This window comes from Tenrec ecaudatus, chromosome 4, assembly GCF_050624435.1.
Source record: "Tenrec ecaudatus isolate mTenEca1 chromosome 4, mTenEca1.hap1, whole genome shotgun sequence".
Classification (NCBI taxonomy): domain Eukaryota; kingdom Metazoa; phylum Chordata; class Mammalia; order Afrosoricida; family Tenrecidae; genus Tenrec; species Tenrec ecaudatus.
The window spans coordinates 64415503-64440778 of NC_134533.1; the positions used below are offsets into that span (position 1 = coordinate 64415503).

Below are 25276 nucleotides of genomic sequence, written 5' to 3' on the forward strand. Positions count from 1 at the left end.
AAGCCCTCAGCTTGTAAAGGCAGGTCAGGGGTCAGAACTCACTAACTGGTCCAGAGGTCAAAGGTGTGACTGTCCACTTCCATGGAGATATAGCCTTGGAAATCCCCATAAGGCCGTTCTACTTTGACCTATTGAGTCACTGTGAGTAGGAATTGACTCAATGGCTCAAAACAATAACAATAATGGTTCGTAATAGAGGAATAACAATGGCAATGGGACAGTGTGCTGTTCTACAAAGCAAGCCCATCTTGAATATTGTTATGGGGAAAGATAGTAATCAACAAACCAAATGGTTTATATTGGATTAGAAGTCTGGGGAAAATGTTGAAATAGCGCTGCTACTAAAAAACTCTAATATAAATCACAAGGTGACCTTCTCTTCCATCAGAGACACTCAGTACTTGAACCCTATTTAGTGTTGAATCTTTCCAATCAGCTAATCCTATGTTGCACCTTAGCTTCAAACCACTAATTAAAAGAAGTAACAGTTTCAAATCTTGAAAGTAATTCCTGAAAAGACGTCCCTAAGAGGAGAGAAAAAACGAAAGTGGTTCATTGGCACTTAGAACTTGAATTTCTCTTTGTCCCTGGGTGACCCGAGAAAGAGATCAGTAATGAAGTTACAATTACAGTCCTGAGGGAAACAACGTGAATGTGTCCCATGTCTCTTCTCTAACACTGTCATCTGCCCCTCTGCTGTTTCTGCCAAGTTCTTAATCCTTTCCAGGGTCACCCATTGCCACAATGGTATCAAAACGAAAGTCACCAGAAGCGAACAATACTGTTTAAAGATAATTAAATATATGCTGCAAAACAGAGAAATGTGTTGACTATGGAATCAAAAGTATCCCCCATAGAAGAGAATTTTCAAAGATACTTATACTCCATCTTATTGATATTTTTTTGAAAAATAAAAGACCCGCTGAAAAATATGTGATTTGAAAGGATTTCAAATAATATTGTTTCAAGGAAAAATAAAAATAATTCTTGAGTTACCCTAAAACATAACTCTTGTCTGAACTTTGGCATTTCTGGGGGTCAATTTTGCACAGAGATCATTCTTTTTAAAAAGCTCAAAACCTAAGTTATAACGGTCCTTATTAATTGATTTAGACAGTTTTTTTCTGTCCATGTGACCTTTGAAACCAATTTCCTAAAGGCATAAATTCAGAAGAACATTTAAAAGCACTGGCCTGATTCTGTGATGCTCACCTTCCCAACACTATTGCTGAAGACAAAATGGGTGTATAGGCAAATGTGGTGAAGAAAACTGATGGTGCCCAGTTAGCAAAAGGTAAAGTGTCCACTGTCTTAAAGGCTTGAAGATAAACAAGCAGCCAGCTAGCTGAGAAGCAACAAAGCCACGCGGCAGAAGTACAACAACCGATGTAATCATGAGATGTCAATGGGATCAGGTATCAGACATCATAGACTTGGAACAAAAAATCATATTGATGTGAGTGAGGGAGAAGGCTGAGTGGAGATCTAAAGCCCATCTTCAGACAATTGGACAACCTCTTACAGAGGGTCACAAGGAAGAGATGATTCAGTATAACACTGATGAAACATATTCATCTTTCCTCTAGTTCTTAAATGCTTCCTACTGCCACCACCACCATCATGACACCAATTCTATCTTACAAATCAAACTAGACCAGAGCATGTACATTGGTACACATAAGAGCTGGCAACTCAATGAATCCAGGACAGAGAAAACCCTCAGGACCAATAATGAGAGTAGCGATATCAGGAGGTATGGGGTAGGTGGAGGGAGAAAGGAGGAATCTACCACAATGATCGATATAACCCCCTCCCTGGGAGATGGACAACAGAAAAGTGGGTGAAGGGACACAGAGGTTGGTGTAAAACAAGGGGAAAATTATCAAGGGTACATGAGGGAGGGAAGCTGGAGAGGGGGGATGAGGAACTTTTACCCAGGTCTCAAGAAGGAAATGTCTTAAAACTGTTGATGGAAACATATGTACAAATGTGCTTGACACAATGGATGTATGGATTGTGATAAGAGTTATAAGAGCCACAATAAAATGATTTTTTATTTTAATTAAAATATTAAATTAAATATTTTTTTAAAAAGAAAGTAAATATTCTGGGAAAGAAAGAAAAAGAGCACTGACCTGGATGAGTTACCCCAGAAATCAGACTATCAGGAATTTTAAATTAAATTTCAATGGATTTCAAACTGCCCCTCAGTGGATAGAGATACATACATACATACATACATACATAAATACACCCGGGTTTATATATATGTAGACACACATTCTCTCTCACAATACAAACACTCTAACATATTATGTACATTTATCTTCCCTCTGCCATATATTTGAAACTTAAGAATCACGAGAACAATTAACAAAATTAATTTAAATGCCAGTATTCTTGGAAAGGTGAAAAAAACAAGTGAAAACAAAACTGAAACCAGTTGCTCACTTCCTGACTGGAGTATAAATTCAGCCACACAGCAGGCACACTCTTGAGGTCGGAGCCCTGAAGACAGGAGCTGGGAGTCAGCAGCCTAGTCCTCAACCCAGGAGCCACCTGAAAACAGGATCTCAGCCTCCAGGAGACAAGGTAGGGGGAGAAGAAGGAGGAAAATGGCAGGGGTGCAGAAACACAGCAACAGATGCAGAGACTGAAATAGAGCCAGGAACTGATGACAACAGACACAGAGAGCAGAGTCGGAGACACAGAAACAAGTAGATCACAAATAGATATTTGACACGATTCTTGTTCTCCAAACACAACTAGGGGGAAAGAATGTTAAGACTCATTTTGAGCATTTGTGTTCCGAAATAAAAAACAAATTCAGATTTAGAGCCAAAGAAAGTATATTTCAAAGGATTGTTACAGTTAAGGAATTGAATCTTATCTTCAGAGGCTTCATTCCACGGCGTCTGTGTAGCATCACATGCTTTCCTAACATCAGAAATCTTCTCAAAGTTCAGGCAGAATGGAATTCATTGGGTTTTTTTAGGAGAGGTTGAAGAAAATTAGGACAAAAACAATTTGAAGAGTGAAATAATCATGCAGTGGTTTTCCCTGGAGTCAGTTTGCTTAGAAGGGGCAAGGTATTCTTCACAAGAAGTTATAGACTGACCTGTAGTGGCTACGAGTTGGGCTACAATCCTCATGGTCAGCAGTTCTAAACCACTAGCAGCTCTGTGGGAAAAAGACTGGGCTTTCTACTCCCACAGTCCGTTGCAATCTCAGAAACCCACAGGGGGTTGCGATGAATCAGCATTGCTTCGATGGCAGAGGTTGTTCTTGGGAGGCTGAGGCTGAGTCAAGTTCAGGGTACTGTGAGAAGGAGAGAAACGTAGCTCAAGTTTAGTCGGTAGTTTCAACCACCTCGTTTTGTCCTCACTTTCTTCAGAGATAATAAATGGTTCCATTCATCTGTTATGGAACTCAGAGGTCTGTGTCTGGCCTTGTCATAAGTAAACTAGAAGGACATCTATGAGTCTTATCTTAGTCTCATTGGACCAAGTGGTTTTTTGCGGTAAGCAGTATACTGGAATAAAAAATGGTCAAGGGAAACTACACCTGCTTTTCAGGAGCACCGGGATCAGGTAACGTTTAACATTGTCAATCAAGGTCATGTAATTTAGGGTAGGGTGTAGTAGCTCAAACACTGAACTATTAACCTCAGGATTGCCAGTTCCAACCCACCAGATTCCCTCAACAGTAGACTAAGGTCGTTTGCTTGTATAAAGACGCACTGCCTCTGATCCTAGTTCAGGAAGGAGAACAGCCTCGCTACCAGACAGACAGCATTGAGAGGTTGTTTATGAAAGACCTGGTTGGGTTAAAATGTTACCACCATTTCATTTGATCTCCCTTTTGATCTATCTTTCAGATGTTTCCATTTTTAATATTTTTGCTTTCTTTTTCATTGAGATTTGTTTCTATGTTGGTTTGGGGGGGTTGCTATGTGTTTGTTTCTTGTTTTAGTTTCATAGGACTTTCTGAATATGAACGCTAGGAGAGGTAAGTCTATAGAGACAGTAACTGGATTAATAATCACCAGGGGCCATGGCGGGGAGGGTGGGGAGAATATGAGGAGCTAACAACATTGAGTACCAGAAAGAAGAAAATGCGGTGAAATTTATTGTGGTGATGATTGCATACACTTATGTAAATTAAATACCAATAAAGCTTTTTTTATGATTGAATTTTTCATGAACTTTTGGTAGCCCCGTGGCATTTCTTGATATTAAAACATTTACTGTATATTTTAAATAAAATAATATCATGCACTTCATTCATTTCTTTAAGATATTTTTTCTTTTAAACTTTTTATTGTGAATTGGGTGTGTTTGATTAAGTTTTACAGCCTAGGATACCCTGTAGGACAGTTCTGCTCAGTCCTATTGGGTCTCTCAGGATCTGAATCAGTACAATGGCAGTGGGTTGAGTTTGGATTTATTGCAAGTACAAAAAAGAGAGTGTAGGCCTGAAAGATTAATGGAAGGCTTCTCCATTAATTTCACACACACACACGAGAAACTTGAGCTGGGACACACACACACACGCACAAACACACACACACACACACACACACACACAAACACACATGGGAAACTTGAGGGGGGCGGGCGGTCAGGAGTATAGAGCCCCAGGCAGAGAAGGTGGTGAAGGGCTCCGGCAGTACAATGTATAGAATTAGGAAACCCCATGAGGTTGTGGGAAAGTAGAAGAGAATGGCTTTCTACTGAAAAAAAAAAAAAAAAAGTGAGGAAACAGTAGGAAAAGGAATGAAACAAGAAAGGGACACTTCATTTGAATGCACTAGATGAGCAGTTCTTGCAAGTGCTCTCTCCTGCCCTCTTGTGGTCGATAATTTAAGCTGCATACTAAAACCCAAATGGAGTTTACTTTCTTGTTTACAAAGCTGCGAAAATTACATTGGCTGTGATACACTCAAAATACACGGCGTTGGCATTCAAAGTCCCTCACAACACTTAGTCTCCCCAAGCCCTTCCCAATCCTGTACCTTTTCTTACCACCCATCTTCCTCTTTTCAGTAGGAAGCTACACTCCTACATTTTCCCACATGCTCTTGGAGTTTCTTGATTCTGTATATTATCCTGCATGAGCCTTTCACAGCTTTCTTTACCGGGCTCAGGACTTCTGATGCAGATGATTGAAGAGAAGCCCTGGAGGAAGAGTGGTGGCACTACCCGCCAAGTCCTTGTTTGTCCCCGGGCCGGATCCCAGTTGCTTTTTAGTTCCTTTCTAACGTCAATACACTGGCTCGTTCTCTTCAGAGATTTACTGCTAATCACTAGGTGCATGAAGACAAACTGCAGAAGCTAAGGAGGGAAAGGGCCTTCTTCCATGTGCTTCGGAGGAGTTCTGGTAAGGTTCCAGATACGGCTGTATAAATAGAAACATGAAGGAAAACTAATCTCAGTCTAAGTCTTGGCAACTACCCCAAAGGAGCCCTCATGGTGCAGTGGTTAAATTCTTGGCTATTGATGGAGAGGTTGACAGTTCAAACCCACCAGCTGCTCAGTGGGATAAAAAAAACGTGGCAATCTGCTTCTGTAAAGAATACAGATATGGAAAAAATAGATTACAGCTAAGGGAACCCTATGAGGCAATTCTCAGGTGTTGGAGTTTTGGTAGATTCTCGCACTAAAAAGGTCTCCACTTCAGACTGTGTCATATGCCTTCCTTTATCCTGGCTTAAAATCAAAGTCAGACTTTTTATTATTTTAATGCCAACTTTATGGAAAAATAATGTATACATAATAAATTGTTTTCAGGTATGCAGTTTAATAAACTTGGTCAGTTGTATATACTCATAAAACCATCACCACAATAAAGATACAAAGCGTTTTCAGCATCCCCAAAGATTCTTAGTGTCCATTTGCTGTCTTTCCCTTCTTCCTCTCTAGAGAGCTACTGATGAACGCCTGAAATGATGAATGACTGTAAATGAGCTTACATCTTATATAAAAAGAACAATACAATATGTGCTATCTTGTTGATGGTTTCTTTCATTTAACTGAATGTCTTGCATGGTGTCGCATATCTAAATATTTTACTAATTTGATGGTATAAAAGGAGCCCTAGTGGCATTGTTACCTTGGGCTACTTACCTCTAGTTCAGTAGTCAATCCACTAGCCAATCCACTGGAGATAGATGAGGCTTTTTGCTCTTGTGGAGACGTACCGTCTCAGAAATGCACAGGTGGAATTCTACTCTGTCTTACAGGTTTGCTATGAGTTGGGAGTGATTCAAAGGCAGTGCGGTACATTGTTGAGTAAAATTTCATTGCAAAGATATATCATTTTATTTGTCCTTTACCTTTTGGTGAACATTTGGGTTGTTTCCAGTTTGCAGGATGTTGTTTGTTAAGCCACTCTGCATATCGACATACAAACTTTTTCATGGACATATACTTTTATTTCCCTTGATTAAATATTTTGAAATAGGATTACATAATACAATTTTGTAGAGTGGTGCAAACGTGTATGACAATTCTAGTTGTTCTATCCTGACCAACACTCGGTAATATCGGTTTCGTTTTTTTTAATCGTTTTATTGGGGGCTCATACAGCTCTTATCACAATCTATACATGCATCCATTGTGTCAAGGCAGATTTATACATTTGTTGCCATCATCATTTTCAAAACATTTCCTTTTTACTTGAGCCATTGGTATCAGTTTCTCATTTTTTCCCTCCATTGCTCATGAACCTTGAAAATTTATAAATTATTGGTTTTCATGTCTTACACTAACCAATGCCTCCCTTCACCCATTTTTCTGTTGTCACTCCCCTTGAGAGGTGATTATATGTAGATCATTTGATAGGTTTCTCCTATCTCCCCCACCTTCCCCTCCTTACCCTCCGGTTATTGCTACCCTCATTGTAGGTCCTGAAGGGTTCATGTGTCCTAGATTCCCTGTGTTTTCAGCTCTTTCTGTACCCATTTACGTGCTCCGTCTAGCCAGATTTCTAAGGTAGAATTGGAGTCATGATAGTCAGTCAGAGGAAGCATTAAAGAGCTAAAAGAATGTTGTATGTTTCATCACTACCATACTTCACCCTGACCAGCTTGTCTCTTCCTTGTGACCCTTCTGTAAGGGGATGTTCAATTGTCTACAGAAGGACTTTGGGTCTCCACTTTGCTTTCCCCTTATTTACATTGATATGATATTTTGTTGTGGGTTTTTGATGCCTGATAGCTGATCCCCTTGACAACTAATGATCACACAGGCTGGTGTACTTCTTCCACATGGCCTTTGTTGCTTCTCAGCTAGCTGGCTCCTTGTTTATCTTCAGGAATGTAAGACACCAGACACTGTGTCTTTTGATAGCTGGGCACCATCAACTTTCTTCACCACATTCACTTATACACCCATTTTGTCTTCAGCGATACTGTCAGGAAGCTGAGCATCAGAGAATACCAGGTTATAGAACAAAGTATTCTTGTATTGATGAAGTACTTAAGTAGAGGTGCAATGTCTATCAGTTACCTTAATGCTTAACATATAAATATATGTACATAGACCTATTTCCCTATCATCATATATAAACATATTTACATATTTGCATGCTTGTCTTTAGACCTCTACAAGTGCCCTTTGCTCCTAGTTCTTTCCTCTCTTTCCTTTTACTTTCCGCTTGTCCCACTATCCTGTTTGGCCTTCATTGCAGTTTCAGTAAATCCTCACAGTTACATTGCCCTTCGTCAAGCCCCACCAGGCATTCTACACCCTCCATGCAATCAATTTTTTATTTAGGTCACTTGTTTTCACTTGTTCCTGGGTTTGTTAATACCCACTCCCTTTGCCCAGCCTCCCCCCTCCCCTGTGCCCCTGGAACCATGGGTCACATTGTTTTCTCCTGTGGATTGTTAATCCCACCTATCTTATCTAGATAGACCTGCAGAGACAGTAATAAGCACAAAAATAAGACAGAGAAAAATAAAATAACAAAAAAGAAAACAAAACAAGGACAACTACACCAATGACAGGAAAGAAAGAAAGAAAAGTCTATAAGTAGTTATAAGTTTATTTGTTGATTCTTAGGAGTGTTTTCCAGTTGAGTCTGATGGGGTGCCACACTCTGGCCCCAAAGTCTATTTTTTGTTTTCCCTGGGAATTTCATTGCTTTGCTCCCCTTCCTGCTCTGTTGCACACCCTTAGCGTTTCGCCCCAGTGTGGTGGGGTCAGATGGGGCACAATCCACACAATGTCTCCAGTGCTGTTCCTGGAAGTACTATGGGTCTGTGAGGAGTGTTGTGTCTTGTGGTGGGGCTGGGCCTATGGTCGTCTCTGTTCATTGGCTGCTCTGAGCAGTAATATCATCTTTGGGGCTTGGTGGGCCAGAATGTGTTCGACAATGTCTCCTTCCCTATTCATTTGCTCCTGTGTGCTCTGATAAGACACTCCCCTCTCCCTGAGCTATAGCTTCAGTCCTGTTCTCTGAAGTGAATTCTTCTGGGCGTAATGAGGTGTCCACATAGTTGGGATTGGGGTCAGCCCTGCAGACCTCTCTATTGGTTCCCTGCTTCATGCTGGTAGGTTGCATTCACATCTTGATGCACCAGATTGAAATTTGGTCCCTCTCTCTCTCGGTCTCCTGTGGAGATATAAACAATACCTTCCCCTTGGGTGGATTAGTACCCTGTTCCCCCACTACTCAGGTATTTTTCTTTTTTTCATTTCCCCTCCTTTTTAGTTGACTGCCATATGTATCCATGGATTGGGTCTGGCCCCTGCCTTACTACCTGGACCTACCCCAGGAATGTATGAACACAGCAGCTTTTTCTCTATGCCCCTTTTTCATTTTAAGCTTACATCAGAGGAATCATGTTGTACTTGTCCTTTTGTGTTTGGCTTTCTTCACTTAGCACAATTTCTTCCTGTTCTCCCCATGTGGAGATGTGCTTCACGCATTCATCATTGCTTTTGAGGGATGTGTGATACTCCATTGTATGTAGGTACCACAGCTTTTTAATCCATTCATCTTTTGAAGGAAATTTGAGTTGTTTCCAACTCCTTGAAATTGTGAACTGTCCCAAGATGAACATTGAATCACAGATGTCTGGCTATGGTTTGTTTCATGCCTCTTTTGGGTATATGCCCAGTAGTGCGAATTCCATCTACCATATATACTCATGTATAAGCCGAGTTTTTCAGCACAATTTTTATGCAGTTTTTGTGGAACACTTAGGTGTCTGGGCTGATATTCATGTCTGCTTATACTCAAGTATATGCATTTTAGATATCACCAAATGAATTTCCATAGTGACTGTACATACAGGTCCACCAGCACTGGATCAGAGTTCTTATCACACCACAGCCCCCCCAACACTTGTTACTTCCTGATTTTTTGAATTGGGCTATTTTTGAGGGTATTAGGTGGTATCTCATGGTCGTTTTAATTTGCATTTCTCTTGTGTCTAATGATTGGGAACATTTTATCATATGTTTACTGGCCACTTTGGAATTGTACATATATAAAATCATATAATCTGCAAATGATGAGAGTTCCACCTCTTCCTTCCACAGGTGAATATATTTGATGTGTTTTCTTTGCCCCATGCTGTTAGCTATGACTTCCATTACGATGTTAAATAAGAGAGGGGACAAGTGGCATCCTTGTCTGGTCCCCTTTTTCAATGGGATTATTTTCATCTTTTCTCCACTGACTACCACATTGGCTGTTGGTTTTTCATATATCATTTGATTATACTGAGAAGTATTCCTTCCATTCCTACATTATTGAGTGTCTTAAACAGGAATAGGTGTTGGATGTTGTTGAATCCTTTTTCTGCATCTATTGATATTATCATATGGTTCTTAAAATTTTCGTGTCCATGTGATGAATAATATTAATGGTCTTTCATATTATGAACCATCCCTGCATCCCTGGCATGAATCCCACTTGGTCATGGTGAATTAATTGTTTTCTATTGGCCAGTAGGTTGCTAAGGATTTTTGCATCAATGTTCATTAGGGATTTTGGTCTGTAGTTATCAATTATTGTGCCACCCTTGCCCAGTTTAAGTATCAGAGATATACTAGCTTCATAGAAAGAGTTCTGGAGTTTGTCATCTGTTTCTATGTTCTGAAAGAGAATGTGTAGGATTCATGTCAGTTCTTCCCTGAATACTTAGTAGAGTTCTCCTGTGAAGCCATCTTGTCCATCTGGATTTTTTTTATAGTAATCCCTTGATAACCTGTCTATTTCTTCCATTGCTATGGGTCTGTTGAGATTATTGATGTCCATCTGGGATAGTCTAGGGGGGTTGTTTTTCTAAGAATTTGTCCATGCCTTCCAAGTTGTTGAATTTATTGGAGTACAGGCCTTCATAGTACTGTGTAATTATCCTTTAGATTCAATTAGGGTCCATTGTAATGTCCACTGTTTGATCCCTCACCCTAGTAATTGAAATTTGTTCCTTCTTTCTTTGGTTAGGTTTGCCAGCAGTCTGTCGATTCTGTTTATCCTTTCAAAGAACCAACTTATAGCTGCCTTAATTTTTTCCATCGTTTTCTTGATTTTCCCTCTCATGAATCTCAGCTCTGGTGTTTATTATTGCTTTTCTTTTGCTATTAGTTGGTTTGTCCTGTTGACTGTGCTCTAATTGTTATAAGGTTTGTATCAGCATAACAATTATGTCTCTCTTCCTTTTTTTCTATTTAAATCATTTTATTAGGGGCTCATGCAACTCTTATCAAAACCCATACATACATAAGTTGTGTAAAGCACATTTGTACAATGATTGCCCTCATCATTCTCACAACATTTGCTCTTAACATAAGCCGCTGGCATCTGCTCCTCATTTTTTCCCCTCCATCCACACTCCCTCTGCCTTCATGAACCCTTGATAATTTGTAAATTGTTATTTTGTGCTATCTTGCACTGTCTGAAGTCTCCTTTTATCCACTTTCTGTTGTCCAATCCCCAGGGAGGAGTTTATATATAGATCCTTATAATCAGTTCTCCCTTTCCAATCCACCCTCCTCAACCCTCACAGTATCGCCACTCACACCACTGGTCCTGAAGGGATTAATCACACTGGATTTCCAGTTTCTATCTGTACCAGTGTACATCCCCTGGTCTAGCCAGATTTGTAAGGTAGAATTGGGATCATGATAGTGGCGGGCAAAGGAAGCATTTAGGAACTAGAGGAAAGTTTTATGTTTCATTTTTGCTACATCACACCCTGACTGGCTTGTCTCCTTCCCAAGTCCCTTCTGTAAGGGGATGTACAATTGCCTACCGATGGGATTTGGGTATCCACTCCTCACTCCCCTCTCATTCACAATGATATGATGTTTTGTTCTGATGAGGCCTGATACCTGATCCCTCAGATACCTGGTGATCACACAGGCTGGTGCACTTCTTCCATGTGGGCTTAATTGCTTCTGAGCTAGATAACCACTTGTTTACCTTCAAGCCTTTAAGATCCCATATCTTTTGATAGCTGGGCACCATCAGCTTTCTTCACCACATTTATTTGCTTATTCATCTGATTTGTTTTCAGCAATTGTGTTGGGAAGGTAAGCATCATAAAATGCCAGTTTAATAGAGCAAAGTATTCTTGCATTGAGGGAGTACTTGATTGGAGGCCCTTTGTCCACCTGTTTAATAGCTTAATACTAAACCTATAAATATATGCACTTAGATCTATTTCCCCATCCTCATGTATAAATATATTTACATATGTGAATGCCTTTATTTAGACCTCTATAAATGTCCTTTGCATCATAGCTCTTTCCTCTATTTCCTTTGAATTTCCTCTTGCCTCACTATCATGCTCAGTCATTTGGGTTTCAGTAATTCCTCTTGGTTACATTAGCCTTGATCATGCCCTACCAGACCTCCTACACCATCCTCACCACCAATTTGGATCACTTGCTCTTCCTTTGTCCCTGGGTTTTTTAGTACCACTACCTTTCCCCCCCCCCCACACACACACACACACCTCGCGCTCTCTCAAATCTGGCCATAACTGTCGGTCCCGTTGTTTTCTGCTCTAGATTGTTCATCCAGCCTATCTTATTTAGACAGACCTGTAGAGATAATGACGTGCATAATAAAAAGACAGAGCAAAACCAAGCAACAATATTCAACAAAACAACAATGAGAAAAATACAAAACAAAACAACAAGAAAGCAAAGCTTGTAGTTAGTTCAAGGACTGTTTGTTCGCCTTTAGGAGTGTTTTCCAGTCCAATCTGTTGGGGAACAAAGTCCTGGCCCCAAAGTCCACCTTCGGCATTCCCTGGGGACCTCGCTGCTCCATTCCCTTGTTGTTGTGTTGCACCTCATTAGTGTTTTGCCTCGATGTGGCGGATCACATTAGGAGTCATTCCCACACTGGGTCTCCAGTGTTGTCCCCTGTAGGGCTATGGGTCAGTGAGGGACGTCGTGTCTCATAGTGGGGCCGGCCATGTGGTCTTCTTTGTGGATCGACTGCTCTGAGTTGGAACATCGTCCCCAACCCTTGGTGACCTAGAATGTGCTCCACTCTCTCCTCATCCCCCCTCATCTTCTGCCGTGCGCTCTGATCAGACATGTCACTCTACTGGAGCTGCAGATTCAGTGCTGTCTGAGATAAATTCTTCTGGGGAGGAACAAGTGTCCACATAGTTTGAATTGGGCAGAACCCTCAGACCTCTCCACTGGTTCCCTACTCCATGCCAGCATGTTGCATTCACATCTTGAAACACTGGGTTGAACTCTGGTCCCTCTTTCCCTGTGGAAAAATAAGCAATACCCTCCCTTTGGGTGGGCTAGTGTCTGTGCCCCTGCTATGCATTTTTTTTTCTTTTTTTCCATTCCACACATCCTTTTATGTTGGCTACCATATGTATCCCTAGATTTGGTCTGCTCCCTGCCATACTACCTGGTCCTCACCCCAGGAATATTTGTAAACAATAGCTATTACCCTATGCAATTTTGGCATTTTTTAAAGCTTACCTAAGCAGAGTTATGTTCTACTTGTCCTTTTGTGCTTGGCTTACTTCGCTTAGCATATTTTCCTCCCTTTCTTCCCATGCATCGATATGCTTCATAGGTTCATCACTGCTTTTTAGCAATGCATAGTACTCCATTGTAAGGACGCACCACAGCTTTGTAATCCACTCGTCAGGTTGATGGAAATTTGGGTTGTTTCCAACTCCTTGCAATTGTGAACTGTGCTACAAGGAGCATTGGAGCACAGATGTCTGGCCTTGGTTTGTTTCTTGCCTCTTTTGGGTATATGCCCAGTAGGGGGATTGCTGGGTATATGGTAAGTCAATTTCCATCTGATTTTGATTTCGGAAGATTGATTTCCATAGTGGCTGTACATACTTACAGGTCCACCAGCAGTAGATGAGAGTTCCTGTCTCCTCACAGTCCCTCCAACACTTGTTGCTTTCTGATTTTTTTGAATTGGTCTATTTTTGAGGGTGTTAGGTGGTACCTAAATGTAGTTTTAATTTGCATGTCTCTTATGGGTAAAGATCAGGAATGTTATCTCCTATGTTTGTTGTATATTCAGATTGCTGCACCTGTGAAACTTCTGTTCAGATCCTTGGCCCACCTCCTCAGCGGGCAATTAGTTTTTATCTTTTGGAAGATAGCAGAGTATTGTAGATATTAGTAATAAGGCCTTTATCTGATGTATCATTGCTAAAGATGTTTTCCTGTACGTGGACACTCTTTTTACTATCTTGTTTAATTCTTTCAATGTACACAGGTGTTTTGTCTTCAGCATATCCCATCGGTTAATTTGTGCCTCCTCTGTGTTTGGGTCCTTCCCTATTTCTAATAGCCTATGTACTCCTTGTGCCAAAGTTCTCAAGTTGGTCCCAATTCCCTCATTGGTGGCCCTAATATTTTGGTATTTAACATCAAGGTGTGTGATCCACCTTGAGTTTATTCTTGTGCATGGTTTGAGATAAGGGTCTTGCTTCATTTTTCTGTAGGTAAATATCCATTTTTTTTCCAGCACCACTAGTTAAAGAGGGCATCTTCTTCTCCTTGGATATTTTTGGGGCCCTTAGCAAAGATCAGCTGGGCCCTTATCAAAGATCGGTCTATATGCTGATGATTTTATTTCTGGGTTTTCAGTTCTTTTCCATTCGTCTGAGTATCTATGATTGCACCAATACCATGCAGTTTTGACAACTGTGACTGTATAGTATGTGCTAATTCAGGTATAGCAAGCCCTCCCACTGCGTCCTTCTTTTTGAGTTCTCTGCTAATTCAGGGCTATTTTCCTCTCCATATGTAGTTGGTAATCAGTTTTTCCATTTCCTTGAAGAAACATGAGGGTAATTGCATTAAGGTTGCATTAAACTTACATAGTGCCTTTGGCAGAACTGACGTCTTGACTATATTGAGTCTTTCAATCCACGAGCATTGGATATTCTTCCATTTGTTGAGGTCATTCTTGGTGTCTTGTGATAGTGTTCTGTAATTTTCTCCATATAGATCTTTTGTTCTTTTAGTCAGGTATATACCTAGATATTTCAATTTGTATTTGGCTATTGTGAAGGATACCATCTTTTTTATCTCCTCTTTTGTGGTCTTATCCGATGTATATGGCAGTCTGATGGACTTCTGTTTGTTGATTTGTATCCTGCCACTCTACCAAACTCCTCTATTGCTTCCAGTACTTCCCTTCTGGAGCTTTTGGGATTTTCCATATGTAAAATCATATCATCTGAAAATGATGATAGTTTCAACTCTTCCTTCCCCAGATGAATACCTTTGATGTATTTTCTTTGTTTTATGCCATTTGCTAAAACCTCCAGCATGATATTAAATAAGAGTGGGGAAAAGGGGCTTCCTTGTCTGGCATCCTTTTTCAGTGGGATTGTGTTAATCTTTTCTCCATTGACTACCACATTGGCTGTTGGTTTTTCATTTATAGCTTGTATTGTCTTGGGAAATTTCCTTCCATTCCTGTATTCTCAAGTGTCTTAATCGGGAATTCATGTTGGATGTTGTCAAATGCTTTTTCTGCATCTATCAGTATTATCATGTGATTCTTACAATTTTTCATGTTAATGTGGCGAATGATACTAATGGTCTTTCAGATGTTGAGCCATCCCTGCATCCCTAGTATGTTGAGCCATCCCTGCATCCCTAGTATGAATCCGGTGTGGTCATGGTGAATTATTTGTTTTATATACATTTGTATTCTTTTGTCCTGTATTTTGTTAAGAATTTTTGCATCGATGTTCATTAGGGATATTGGTCTGTAGTTCTCGATTCTTGTGGGATCCTTGTGGGATTTTCGTATCAGAGTTATACTTGCTTCATAGAAGGAGTTCGGGAGTGTCCCATCTTTTTCTATGTTCTGGAAGAGTTTGTATAGGATTGCTGTTAGTTATTTCCTAAATACTTGGTAGAATTCTCCAATGAAGCCATCTGCTCCAGGGGATTTTTTGTTGTTGTTGAGAATCCCTTGATAACCTTGTCTATTTCTCCTATTGCATGGGTCTGTTGAGATTCTTGATATCCCATTGGGAGAGACTATGGAGGGATTGTTTTTCCAATAATTTGTCCATGTCTTTCAATTTGTAGATTCATTGGCGTACAGTCCTTCATAGTATTGTGTAATTATCCTTTTGATTTCAATAGGGTCTGTTGTAATGTCCCCTCTCTCATCCCTCATTCTTGCTAATGAAATTTTTTCCCTCCTTTATTTGGTTAGGTTTGCCAGCGGTCTGTCGATTCTCTTAATCCTTTCAAAGAACCAACTTTTAGCAGTAGTAATATTTTCCACAGTTTTCTCATTTTCCCTCTCCTGAATCTCAGCCCTGATTTTCATTATTTATTTTCTTTTGCTATTAGGATTGTCCTGATGACTCTGCTCTAGTTGTTGTAAATTTTTTCCCAAAATATCAGTCATGAGTAATTCTTACTTTCTCAGGTGTGCTTGTATATCTATGAAACTTCCTCTGATAACTGCCTTTGCTGTGTCCCATAAATTTTGGTATGTTGTGTCTCACACTCGTTGGTTTCTAGAAATTTCCTAATTTCATCTCTGTGCTGTGCCAATGCGCACTCCTTTTGTAGCAGAGAGTTATTCATCTTCCAATAGTTTCCTCTTATTTTCTTCATATTTCTTTTGTTGATTTCCAGCCTTATCACACGCAGAGAGAGGTCTGTATGATATTAAAGTGCTTGAATTTATGTAGATTCACGTTATGCCCCAGCACGTGATCTATTTTTGTATATGTGCCATGCGGGCTTGAAAAGAAAGTGAATTAGATTATATTTGGATGAAAAGCTCTTTATCTATCAGATCAAATGGTCTACTTGTATTGTTTAGATCTCTCGCCTCCTTCTTCAGATTCTTTGCCTGTGATCTATCTTTCTGTGAGATAGAGTGTATTGAAGTCACCCAGTATAAATTGTTGAGGTTACAATTTCTTTTTTCATCTTTTGGAGTGTTTGGTTGATGTATTCAGTGGACCTCTCCTTTGGGTATATATGATTGCAATGCTAGTGGTTCTTTGTCTACCATTCCCTTGAGCATTATATAGTGGCCCTCCTTATCTCTTTTTATGGTTTGCACTTTGAGGTCAATTTTATCTGAGATTAGGATTGTGACCCACGTTTTTTTTTAATTACTGATTGCTTCGTATGCCTTTCACCAGCCTTTGATTCTCAGCCTATATTTTTAGGCAGCAGGTTGATTGATTATGTTTTCTAAGCTAGTCTGCTAGCCTCAGTGTTTTAATGCCTGAAGTTGAGCCATTGATATTCAGAATTCTTATCTCCTTCTGCGGACTCTGCAATGTCATCTTATATCTTTTGTGTTGAGTGTTTTCCTACCTTCCTTTCTTTTTAGTGTGTTGTGCATGTGTGTGGGTATCATTCATGACTTCTTCCCATTCTTAAGCTTCCCATCCAAATGTTATCTTGGGGTCTCTTATCTCTATGTTGCCCTCTGTATGAGGTTGTTCTATATGGTGGTCTCTTATTTATTCTTTTTTATGAGTTGTTCTTCGGCCGATACTGGGTTGGCAACTATCTTTTGTAGGGCTGGGTTTCTTCTAACGTATTCTTTGAGTTTTTCCTAGTCTGGGAAGACTCTTATTTCTCCTTCTATCATGATTGATAATTTGGCTGGGTAGAGTATTGTTGGGTTTGTAGTTTTTTCCTTCAATTTTTGGAATATTTTACTCCACTCTCTCCTCTTCTTTGTAGTTTCTGCTTATAGGTCTCGGCATATTCTTATTTGGTAAACTTTATATGTGATTGTTTGTTTTTCCCTAGGTGTTCTCATGGTTTTCTCCTTTTCCTCAAAGTTGGATAGTTTAACTATTATGTGCCTTGGTGATTTCTTCTTCGGATTTAATCTAGCTGGTGTTCGTTCAGCCTCCTGAATAGTTGCCTGGTTTTCATTCATTAACCTGTGGAAGTTTTCCTCCAAGAATTCTCTTAAAATTGTTGCAGATGACTTCTTTGTTGTTTCTTCCTCTGATAAGCCAATAATTCTAATGCTGCTTGTCTTCATAGCATCAGACATAGCTCTTAGGTTTTCTTCAGCTTCTCTGATGATCTTATTAGGTTTTTGTTCATGTGTGTTAAAGTCTGCCTAGCCGTACTCCAATTTACTGGTGCAGTTCTCTGCTTCCTCCAGTCAATTCTTGAGGTCCGTGTGTCTGCTAAAGGTTTTTGTTATTATCTCCCTAAGCTCTTGTATTTACCTTTGATTTATGGACTTTATCTCTTCTATCATTTCATCCTTTTTCTGAATTGCTTCTCTCAAATCTTGTATGACTCCAAACAACATTCTAAACATTTCTTTCTGTGGCAGATCAATGTCTCCTTCTTCTTTGCATGTCATTATGTTCAGGACATCTTCTGCCATTGCCTTTTGTTTCTCCTGTTTTTTCGTTGAGGTCTTTGGGCCTGATAGTTGTTTGAGTTGTGCTATTTTAAAGGAACCAGTTGCTATTTTCCAGGGAGTCAACGAGCACTGGGTGGATCTCTCTGGGAGACTTGTAGGAATGCTTCTTCAAACAGCCTACAGCTAATATCACTATGAAATTAACCTACCACATTATTCTCCTGTGGCTTCCCTCCCATGGGAGTGCTCTAGTAGGCTGGTGGATTGCCTGATTTGGTGTTGTGGAGGTTGATCAGAAGCTCCTGCAGCAGCTTGGAACATAGATGAGTGTTGCCAGAGCTCCCTTAGGCCTTGTGTGGTACTAAGGTATGTGGGAGGAAGTTCCCTCAGTCACATGGGACAACAGGAAAAATAGACGCTCCCCACAGCCACTCCAACAGGAATTCCTCAGTAAGAAGTTGGCAAGAGCATACCCTGGTGTAGGTCAGAAGGGCTTTCTCGAGCCTTGGGCTAGCTACACAGGGTGGATTTCACCTAACTCGGTGTGGAGCAGGCGTAAATGCTCTAGGCTCAGGGGAGTAGTCTAGATGTAGGCAGTGGAGTGTGAAAGAACAGGAAAGAAACAAAGAGGGGGGATATTTTTAAAGTAAGTCAACTGAGACTGTGGGGGCATAGAGAGAAGAGATTGAAACAAAATTAACAATGTAGCGGGGCCGAATCCCAGCCCGTGGAGCTGCATAGGTTTAGTCCCTGCCCCGATTTGGTGTCACACTGTGGCTGTATTGAGATAAAGCCTCCTGCAGGTTCCAAATTGTCCAGATCCAGCCAAGACAATTGCGGGGCTAAGATCAAGCCTTAGCCACCTCCACTGTGGTAAGCCAAAAACCCCAGCCCCTCAAAACCTTGTAGGTCTGTGCCTACTTATCTTTATGATGCTCCTCCTGCTGATTTCTGCGGAGTCCCTCACGTATGTGTTACTCCATCACCATCTTCCCAAAAGTCTCCTCTCCTCCTTTTTTATGGGTGCATGTTTTGTTATCAATCTTCTTCTGATGACTGCCTTTGCTGTGTCCCAAAGGTTTGGGTACATCATAGTCTCATTTTGCTTTGTTTCTAGAAACTTCCTGATTTTATCTCTGCTCTGGGCCATTACCCACTCCGTGTGAAATAGAGAGTTATGCAACCATCCAATTGTTTTTCCTTGTTTTCTTAATCATGCTTTTGTTGATTTCAAGATAAGTGAGAGAAGTCTATATGATTTCTATGTGCTTGAAATTACACAAATTTGACTTATGTTCCAACATATGGGCTATCTTCCAGTATGTGCCCTGTGGGCTTGAGATGCTTCTACCACCACTGAATCCACAAGACTTTCCGCACACTGGCTTGTGATCGTCCTGCATTCAGCTTTATTGCATGTGTTTTATGAGTCTCAAGCGGACTTTATAGATTGATATCAGACATATGAGCTAAAATCAGGTTATGGACTTGATCTGGACTTGGCTGTGATATTTTCTCAATATTCAATTGCTCCTTATATAAGGCTCTCGCTTATACACATGAATGTCCATTAATTTGTTTCTCTAGTCAGCCTTGACAAACACAGTATCAGATAAGGTTCCACTGTTACTCTTAATGTTTACAGTGATGAGGATGGCATGTTCCTTCTTCATAGATGGTTCTGAGCTGAAAGTTCTGCTGAAACCTGTTCACTCTCTATATATATGCAGGAACGTTTGCATATTGGGCCCATTGACAAGAGAAATAAATCCAGTGACACTCATATGTGTAAGAAAGAACTTTATATCAAGAAGTATAAAGTATGCATCAAGAAAGCAGCTCAGTCCATGAATCTGATACTATTCCATAAGACCCTCTTCAAACTAGTAGAGCCACAGGCAATGACATAGACTGGAGGCAAATCACAAGCCAGCGGGTGCAGAGTCCTGTGGACTCAAAGTCACTAAAATATGGCAGAACTCTGGCAGCTTCCAGAGGCCATTGAGCAAGTAGGTGAAGTGGGAGAGATGGAGAGGGTGGGTCTCAGAGTCCCGGCTTTTGAGAAAGCCACACACCCAGGGACACAGAATCAGGCTTTGATTGGATGAAGATTTTTGATTCCACACCTAGCCAGAAGTGTCTTCTTGAAATAAAACCATTTAACTACCACACATGTGTACCCATATATTCATTCATAACTTGTGGTATAGTGGGTACTCGTTGAGCTGTGAACCTCAAGGTCAACAGTTCAAAATTTCCACCTGCTCTTTGGAAGAAAGAAAAGACTTTCTACTCCTGTAAAAATGTTACAGTCCCTGAAACCCAAGAAGACAGTTCTACCCTCTCCTATATAGTCACTATGAGTTGGAATAAACTCGATGTCAGTGATTTTGTTTTTTGGCTTTTGCCTGTATGTACATAAGCATACATATTTATTATGTAACCTTGCAAAAAGTATTGTTCTTACTGATGTTGCAATAGTGTATATGCTGGGGCTTTAACTAAAATTATCCCTTATTCATCTATACATGTAAGTGTCCTAAATCCTCAACTTTCTTATCTCCCCTCACCCACTATCCCCAGTGTACCAAACATTTGTGTGTGCTTCCACAGGATTGTAGTCACCTTATAGCCTTGCCAAATGTATGCCTGAAAGTTGAACCCTGACAGTGGTTTAAAGAGCTAAAAGATGACTATGCATCATAGTCTCAGAGGTTCTATCAATTTCAAACCAGTTACCCTCATAGTTAGTTAGTTAGTTAGTTAGTTAGTTAGTTAGTTAGTTAGTTAGTTAGTTAGTTAGTTCAGTCCATATTTGTCTCTCACTCTATCTAAAACCTCCTTTTGGGATCTATATAACAGGTTGTTCTATGGAATGTGTGCCTCCCTGGGATTATGTTTTCCTTGCAGACCTGTTTATTATTTAACTGAAAATTGAACCCCAAGAGTGGCTCAAAGGGTTAAAGAGAAACAAAGTGTCCTACTCTCGGACATTCCATCAGTCTCAGATAAATAAGCCTAGTCTTTAGTTTAGTTAGTCAGTCAGTCCATCCATACATTCATTCTTCATTCATTCATTCCACAGTTGTCTCTCACTCTGTCCCAGACTTCCTGTTGTGATCCAGATGTCCATGGTAGTCAGGGACAATCTGGTTCTTCTGGTCTCACCGGCATAAACACTGGATTGACGTGATTCATTGGTCCTTTGGACTAATTACTTCTATGCATCTTTAATTTGCTTCCTTCTTCTTTGCACCAAACAGGAAAAAACAATATTTGTACCATGGATGGCCATTCAGTAGCTTTTAAAACCCTAGCTGCTACTGACCAAAGCATTTTCCTTTTGTATTATGTAGTGTCAATTGATCTTAATGTCCCCCAAGATAATGATCCTAAGTCACAAGTTCAGCTACTCATTCCCACAAAGTGTTTGTTTGTGGCTAAAAAGTTTTCATAACTTTGTCTCCTGTGTGCTCTACTATATTCATGTATATATTTGCATGCACATATGCATTCAAGTATATATACTTGCATGTACAACTATAAATGCAAATGTAAAAATATCCTCTGACAAACTTACATTAAAAATGAGCATAGTTCAGTTTGCCTTCCATTCCCTTCCATTATGATAAGGTCCTCCTTTGTCTCCTCCACCACCACCCCAACCTTGCCCCTACCCTCATGGTATCTCTAATCTCATTATTTGGTCCTGAGGGGTTTATCTCCCTTGGATTCCCTGTGTTGCAAGCTCTTATCTGTATCAGTGTACATGCTCTGGTCTAGCTGGATTCGTAAGATAGAACAGGGGTCATGATAGTGGGGGGAGGAAGCATTCAAGAACTAGAGGATTGTTGTGTGTTTCTTCGGTGCTATACTGCATCCTGGCTCATCTCTTCCTTGTTACACTTCTGTGAGGGGATGTCCAATTGTCTACAGATGGGCCTTGGATCTCCATTCTGACCCCCTTTGTTTGCATAGAAATGGTTCTTTTGTGAAGTCTTATGATGCCTGCTACCTATCCTGTTGAAACCTCATGATCACACAGTTTGGTGTGCTTCCTCTATTTGGGTATTGTTGCTTTCCTGGGTAACAAATTTTTAATGAGATTGCTGGGTTTGGGTTGTTGAGGTGTTGACATTATCTATACATTTTAAAAATTTGTCCCTTGCCTAATATGTGATTATGAAAATAATTTATCATTCTGTAAGGTCTGTTTGTAGTCTTTCAGTGCATAAATATTTAAGGTTTAGAAGGTCTCTGGTTGTCTAGTTTGTCTTCTTCTATGTATTTTGATTTATGTTTAATAGGGTATTTATTTCATGTGTTAGAACCCAGAAGTTTGCTTCTGTTTTTTCCTTGATAGTCTTATTTATGTAAGGCTTCACCGTTAGATTTTTATATAACCTGAGTTAATTTTTCTTGTATGATAAGATATTTGAATCCTTTCATTTTCAGTAAATGAATATCTAGAGCCTCTCTCTTCCCCATTTAATGAGTTCCAACACTTTGTCAAACAGCAGTTGTCCATAGTGGATGGATGCACTTTGGGGTTCTAAATTCTGTTGCCTAGGTCAATGTGTCTGTCATTGTACCACTACCAAGCTGTCTTGACTACCATGCTAGGATTTGTGAGAATTTTTGTCTGTTTTAATAAGGGACATTAATCTATAATTTTCTGTTTTAGTGGTATAAAGGTTATACATTCTTCATAAAATGATTTTTTCGATATTCCACCCTTTTCTTTGTTCTGGAGTAGTTTGAGTAGAATTGGTGTCAACTTTTTTCTGACTATTTGGTAAAATTTACCAGTGAAGTCTTGAGGACCAAAGTTTGTTGGGAATGTTTAATTACCCATTCAATTTCTTCTATTGTGATGGATCTATTCTAATTTTTGGCCTCAGGTTGTGCTACTTTAGGCACGGAGTGTTTTTCTAGAAATGTGTCCACTTCTGGGTCTTAACACGTGTTGGAGCAGAGTTCTTCATAACATTCTTTGAGGAACAATTCCACTTCAGTTGAGTATGTCGTGACATTGTCCATTTGATTTAATTTTTATTATGTGCGCATTCCCCATCTTTTTCTGTTTTTAAACTTGCCAGTGCTTTGCCAATTTTATTAATCCTTTCCGAGATACTACTTCTGGGCTTGGTGATTTTTTTCTGTTACGTTTATTTCATTCTTCTGCTGTTCCTTTATGTTCTATTTTGCTGTTCATTTTCTAGTTGTGGATGATGTTGGGTCCAGATGCTGCTTTGGGTTATTTCTTAATTTTTGATGTGTGTGTTTGTTGCTATAAATTATCGACTGAACACTGCTTTTGCTTCATTATGTTGTGCTTCTGTTCTTGTTTTACTCAGGGATAAGTTTCCCCATTTTTTTCATTTATACTAATACCCAGTAGTTTTAACTAGTGTGTTGTTCAGTTTCCGTGTATTTGATTTTTACAGTACTCTTCCTGTTGTTGGTTTGTAGTTTTATAGCATTCTGATCTAACAGGATGATTTGCAGCGTTTTGATGTTTTAAAATTTACATACACTTGCTTAGCAGCCTAACTTCAGTGTATTGTAGACAATGTTCCATGTGCACAGGGAAGCAATGTATGTCAAAGGGGTGTTAATTAAGGTCAAGTTGGCTGTTTTTTGTCATGGGTTGAGCTATGTCACAAAATAAAATATGTGCTAACATAGGTGGATCATGTTGAGGAGTTATTTATGATCCCCATGAAGTAAACTGTTAAGAAAAACCAAAAAGAGGGAATACCTAAGCAAACCAAACTCACTGCGATCTAGTTAATTCCAACTCCTAGTGACCCCAAAGGGTTTCCAAGACTATAGATCTTTACAGGTGCACACAGCCTCATCTTTCTCCCAAGAGCAGATGGGTTTGAACAATATCCTTTACAGATAGTCATTTAATGTTTAACACACAGTGCCACTGTGGCCCCTACGATAGAATAAAATACCATCAGTCCCATCATTGCTCTAATACAATGTAAGGGCAGTTTCCCTTGGGGTGTCCCAGAAAACCTTTTATCTTAGAAGGGATAAAAAGAGGGAGAATTGAGCAGAAATCAGATGGACCTGCTACCACCAAGATAAAGGAACCAGAAGTGGAGTGCATCCTTTGAACTGGGGGTCCTTGCACTGAGAAACTCTTAGGCCTAAGAGAAGATGGCTACCAACACACATGGAAATCTGAAAGAAAAAAAAGGTGGTCTTACAGATGCTGAAAGACGACAAGAACCTTTCCCTAGAACCAACAGAGAATGAAAGCCTTCTTCTATAGATAGCATTCTAAATTTGGACTTCTAACCTTCTAAACTATGAGAGAATAAATTTCTGTTTCCTAAAGCCATCTGCTTGTGGTATTTTTGTCATAGCAGCACTAGATAAATAAGACAATTGTGTTATTTAGAACTTCTGTACCTTTTTTGAATTTCTGGTTGTTCTGTCATTCATCAAAAGTGGTGTGCTAAACTAATGTACTATTTTATGGAGTTGCCTATTTCTCTTTTCAATTCTGTTAAGTTTGAATGATTTAACTGGGGGCTTTTTCAATGAATGAATACAAATGTATTATGGTACTATCTGTTTGTTGTATTGACCCTGTAATTATTACATAATATCATTCTTGTGTCTTTTGCTGGTTTTGCCATACCAGATATTGATATTGTCATTGCTGCTCTTTTTGTTGCAATTTGCTTGAAATACTTGTCCATCCTTTGGTCTTTAACTTATTTTGTCTTAGTGTCTAAGGTGTATCTTTTGTAGAAACTATATTGATAGGCCATGTTTTCTTATCCATTCTGTCTCTTGACTTGTACATCTGATCTATTCACATTCAATGTAATAATCCAGAGGTATGATTTTACTGCTATCATTTTGCTTTTTTTGTTGGTGTTTTTTATCTTTTTATAATTCTATGGTTTCATTGTTCCATATAGTATTCTCTGCTGAGTTCAATTTCATTGCTGTTGTTTTAGCTTTTATTGAAGAATTATGATTGTTTTTGTATTGTTGAGAAAGCTTAACAATTTTCTTTGCGGTTACTCCATAATTTATTATCATCTTCCCTTTTAATACAGCTCATTCTGTATTGATATTGTCTTGATAGCCTCTTTATTTATAGCCAGATGGATGGAAGTAAGGGATGCAGCACCTCTGGTCAGCAGGAAATTGTGCAGAGTAGCTGTAGAGATGCTACCTGTCTGGTCACTGATCCTTTATGTGGGTGTCAGTGCAGGCCGGGCAAGTGCAGTCACTTATCTGGCTCTTGCCCCGGTCAGAATGATCCTTGTAATAATTCAAAATGGTTACACAGTGCCTGGCTTATTATCAAGTCAATGCTCTATATGCTCCTTGCTCACAATTTTTGCACATTCTCTTCCTCAAATTAGTATTTGATCTATTGATGTATACTCCCTTTAATAGT

General features: G+C 39.7%; 1 protein-coding gene across 1 annotated transcript in view; it reads left to right on the plus strand.

Moving 5' to 3' along the window:
* Nucleotides 1-2470: 2470 nt before the first annotated feature.
* LOC142444840 (interferon-induced very large GTPase 1-like) overlaps nucleotides 2471-25276 on the plus strand; it is a 38737-nt gene continuing 15931 nt past the window's right edge. The window contains exon 1 of the mRNA XM_075546141.1: nucleotides 2471-2592. The gene's annotated coding sequence lies outside the window, so the exon portion shown is untranslated. The remainder of the gene's footprint in view (nucleotides 2593-25276) is intronic.